This window comes from Antennarius striatus, unplaced genomic scaffold (assembly GCF_040054535.1).
Source record: "Antennarius striatus isolate MH-2024 unplaced genomic scaffold, ASM4005453v1 scaffold_32, whole genome shotgun sequence".
Lineage (NCBI taxonomy): Eukaryota > Metazoa > Chordata > Actinopteri > Lophiiformes > Antennariidae > Antennarius > Antennarius striatus.
In genome coordinates, this window is record NW_027172344.1 from 37,501 (window position 1) to 42,500 (window position 5,000).

Genomic DNA, 5,000 nt, shown 5'->3' on the forward strand with positions numbered 1-5,000 from the left:
GCCAAATACCAGCTAAAAGTGTCCGACGGCAGGCGCTCGTCGGTCGGATTGGCTTAAGCGCATTGTGTGGGGCCTCTGGAGGTCTCCTTCGACAGAGCCCAATCCATATATATGTGATGACAGTCGCCCGTTTCTCCCCCGTTACCTTTCCTCGTCCTCCGGTGGTCTGGCACCGGGGAAATGGCGCCCTCTCGAGGATGCTGCCGGTATTGCAATTTTATTAGCGCCCCTCGTGGATTGAGCTGGTATTTCATGCAGAATCACATCAGCGGCGCTGGGTGAGACTCGGGGCGGCCCGTGGCGGGCCACGGCGGCCCGGTTCGGCTCAGACCCCGCCCGGCAACGCAGCGGGGCCCCTCTGGGCTCCGCCGGAGCCCCTTTTGCCCCATTTTTGAGCAAAATGACAGCTTTTTAAGGCCCAAAGCGGAGCCTGGGAGCAGGAGGGTGAGCCAGCTCCTGCGTAGCATTAGCATGCAGGGACACAGCCTCGGCAGGCAGGGGCTTAGCATTAGCCTGCGGGGACCCGGGCCGGGCAGCCAGGCACTTACACCCAGCCTGGAGGGACCCGGGCCGGGCAGGCAGGGACTTACACCCAGGCTGCAGGGCCCCGGGCTGGGCAGCCGGGCACCCAGCCCCAGCCTGGGGGTCCCCGGGCCAGGCAGCCAGGCACCCCGCCCCAGCCTGCAGGGCCCCAGGCTGGGCAGGCAGGGACTTACACCCAGGCTGCAGGGCCCCGGGCTGGGCAGGCAGGGACTTACACCCAGGCTGCAGGGCCCCAGGCTGGGCAGCCGGGCACCCAGCCCCAGCCTGGGGGTCCCCGGGCCAGGCAGCCAGGCACCCCGCCCCAGCCTGCAGGGCCCCAGGCTGGGCAGGCAGGGACTTACACCCAGGCTGCAGGGCCCCAGGCTGGGCAGCCGGGCACCCAGCCCCAGCCTGGGGGTCCCCGGGCCAGGCAGCCAGGCACCCCGCCCCAGCCTGCAGGGCCCCAGGCTGGGCAGGCAGGGACTTACACCCAGGCTGCAGGGCCCCAGGCTGGGCAGCCGGGCACCCAGCCCCAGCCTGGGGGTCCCCGGGCCAGGCAGCCAGGCACCCCGCCCCAGCCTGCAGGGCCCCAGGCTGGGCAGGCAGGGACTTACACCCAGGCTGCAGGGCCCCAGGCTGGGCAGCCGGGCACCCAGCCCCAGCCTGGGGGTCCCCGGGCCAGGCAGCCAGGCACCCCGCCCCAGCCTGCAGGGCCCCAGGCTGGGCAGCCAGGCACCCAGCCCCAGCCTGGGGGGCCCCAGCCCAGGCAGCCAGGGACTTAGCGTTAGCCTGCGGAGCCCCAGCCCAGGCAGCCAGGGACTTAGCGTTAGCCTGCGGAGCCCCAGGCTGGGCAGCCAGGCACCCAGCCCCAGCCTGGGGGCCCCCAGCCAGGGCAGCCAGGCACCCAGCCCCAGCCTGGGGGGCCCCAGCCAGGGCAGCCAGGGACTTAGCATTAGCCTGCGGAGCCCCAGCCAGGGCAGCCAGGCACCCAGCCCCAGCCTGGGGGGCCCCAGCCAGGGCAGCCAGGGACTTAGCATTAGCCTGCGGAGCCCCAGCCCAGGCAGCCAGGGACTTAGCATTAGCCTGCGGAGCCCCAGCCCAGGCAGCCAGGGACTTAGCATTAGCCTGCGGAGCCCCAGCCCAGGCAGCCAGGGACTTAGCGTTAGCCTGCGGAGCCCCAGGCTGGGCAGCCAGGCACCCAGCCCCAGCCTGGGGGCCCCCAGCCAGGGCAGCCAGGCACCCAGCCCCAGCCTGGGGGGCCCCAGCCAGGGCAGCCAGGGACTTAGCATAAGCCTGCGGAGCCCCAGCCCTGGCAGCCAGGCACTTAGCGTTAGCCTGCGGAGCCCCAGCCCTGGCAGTCAGGGACTTACACCCAGGCTGCGGAGCCCCAGCCCAGGCAGGCAGTGACTTAGCATTAGCCTGCGGAGCCCCAGCCCAGGCAGCCAGGGACTTAGCATTAGCCTGCGGAGCCCCAGCCCAGGCAGCCAGGGACTTAGCATAAGCCTGCGGAGCCCCAGCCCTGGCAGCCAGGCACTTAGCGTTAGCCTGCGGAGCCCCAGCCCTGGCAGTCAGGGACTTTACCCTAGCCTGGAGGGCCCCACGCTGGGCAGGCAGGGACTTTACCCCAGCTTGCGGGGCCCCAGCCAGGGCAGCCAGGCACCCCGGCCCAGCCTGGGGGGCCCCAGTCCAGGCAGCCAGGGACTTATACCCAGGCTGCGGGGCCCCAGCCCAGGCAGCCAGGCACCCAGCCCCAGCCTGGGGGGGCCCCAGCCCGGGCAGCCAGGGACTTACACCCAGCCCTCAGGGCCCCAGTCCAGGCAGCCAGGCACCCAGCCCCAGCCTGGGGGGCCCCAGCCCAGGCAGCCAGGGACTTAGCATTAGCCTGCGGAGCCCCAGCCCTGGCAGGCAGCACCCAGCCCCAGCCTGCGGGGCCCCAGCCAGGGCAGCCAGGCACTTACACCCAGGCTGCGGGGCCCCAGCCCAGACAGCCAGGCACCCAGCCCCAGCCTGGGGGGCCCCAGCCCAGGCAGCCAGGGACTTACACCCAGCCCTCAGGACCCCAGTCCAGGCAGCCAGGGACTTACACCCAGCCCTGGGGGGCCCCAGCCCGGGCAGCCAGGCACCCAGCCCCAGCCTGGGGGGCCCCAGCCCAGGCAGCCAGGGACTTACACCCAGGCTGCAGGGCCCCAGGCTGGGCAGGCAGTGACTTAGCATTAGCCTGGGGGGCCCCAGCCCAGGCAGCCAGGGACTTACACCCAGCCCTGGGGGGCCCCAGCCCGGGCAGCCAGGCACCCAGCCCCAGCCTGGGGGGCCCCAGCCCAGGCAGCCAGGCACTTACACCCAGCCCTGGGGGGCCCCAGCCCGGGCAGCCAGGCACCCAGCCCCAGCCTGCGGGGCCCCAGCCCTGGCAGTCAGGCACCCAGCCCCAGCCCAGGCAGCCAGGGACTTAGCCTCAGCCTGCGGGGCCCCAGCCCAGGCAGCCAGGGACTTAGCATTAGCCTGCGGAGCCCCAGCCCTGGCAGCCAGGGACTTACACCCAGCCCTCAGGACCCCAGTCCAGGCAGCCAGGCACTTACACCCAGCCCTGGGGGGCCCCAGCCCGGGCAGCCAGGCACCCAGCCCCAGCCTGCGGGGCCCCAGCCCTGGCAGTCAGGCACCCAGCCCCAGCCCAGGCAGCCAGGGACTTACACCCAGCCCTCAGGACCCCAGTCCAGGCAGCCAGGCACTTACACCCAGCCCTGGGGGGCCCCAGCCCGGGCAGCCAGGCACCCAGCCCCAGCCTGGGGGGGCCGCAGCCCAGGCAGCCAGGGACTTAGCATTAGCCTGCGGATCCCCAGCCCAGGCAGCCAGGCACTTAGTGTTAGCCTGCGGGGCCCCAGCCCTGGCAGTCAGGGACTTTACCCTAGCCTGGAGGGCCCCAGGCTGGGCAGGCAGGGACTTTACCCCTGCCTGCGGGGCCCCAGTCCAGGCAGCCAGGCACTTACACCCAGGCTGCGGGGCCCCAGCCCAGACAGCCAGGCACCCAGCCCCAGCCTGGGGGGCCGCAGCCCAGGCAGCCAGGGACTTAGCATTAGCCTGCGGAGCCCCAGCCCTGGCAGCCAAGGACTTAGCATTAGCCTGCGGGGCCCCAGCCCTGGCAGTCAGGGACTTTACCCTAGCCTGGAGGGCCCCAGGCTGGGCAGGCAGGGACTTTACCCCAGCCTGCGGGGCCCCAGGCCGGGCAGCCAGGGACTTACACCCAGCCCTGGGGGGCCCCAGCCCAGGCAGACAGGGACTTACACCCAGCCCTGGGGGGCCCCAGCCCAGGCAGACAGGGACTTACACCCAGCCCTGGGGGGCCCCAGCCCGGGCAGCCAGGCACCCAGCCCCAGCCTGGGGGGCCCCAGCCCAGGCAGCCAGGGACTTACACCCAGCCCTCAGGGCCCCAGTCCAGGCAGCCAGGCACTTACACCCAGCCTGGGGGGCCCCAGCCCGGGCAGCCAGGCACCCAGCCCCAGCCTGCGGGGCCCCAGGCTGGGCAGGCAGGGACTTACACCCAGCCCTCAGGGCCCCAGTCCAGGCAGCCAGGCACTTACACCCAGCCTGGGGGGCCCCAGCCCAGGCAGCCAGGCACCCAGCCCCAGCCTGCGGAGCCCCAGTCCAGGCAGTCAGGGACTTTACCCTAGCCTGCGGGGCCCCAGCCCGGACAGCCAGGGACTTAGCCTCAGCCTGCGGGGCCCCAGCCCTGGCAGCCAGGGACTTAGCATTAGCCTGCGGATCCCAGCCCTGGCAGCCAGGCACTTAGTGTTAGCCTGCGGGGCCCCAGCCCTGGCAGCCAGGGACTTAGCGTTAGCCTGCGGAGCCCCAGCCCTGGCAGCCAGGCACTTAGTGTTAGCCTGCGGGGCCCCAGCCCTGGCAGCCAGGGACTTAGCGTTAGCCTGCGGAGCCCCAGCCCTGGCAGCCAGGCACTTAGTGTTAGCCTGCGGGGCCCCAGCCCGGGAATCCAGGGACTTACACCCAGCCTGCGGGGCCCCAGCCCAGGCAGCCAGGGACTTTTACCTAGCCTGGGGGGCCCCAGCCCAGGCAGCCAGGCACTTAGCATTAGCCTGCGGAGCCCCAGCCCTGGCAGTCAGGGACTTTACCCTAGCCTGGAGGGCCCCAGGCTGGGCAGGCAGGGACTTTACCCCAGCCTGCGGGGCCCCAGGCCGGGCAGCCAGGGACTTACACCCAGCCCTGGGGGGGCCCCAGCCCAGGCAGCCAGGGACTTACACCCAGCCCTGGGGGGCCCCAGCCCGGGCAGCCGGGAACCCAGCCCCAGCCTGGGGGGCCCCAGCCCAGGCAGCCAGGGACTTAGCATAAGCCTGCGGAGCCCCAGCCCTGGCAGCCAGGCACTTAGCGTTAGCCTGCGGAGCCCCAGCCCAGGCAGCCAGGGACTTATAACCAGGCTGCGGGGCCCCAGCCCAGGCAGCCAGGCACCCAGCCCCAGCCTGGGGGGCCCC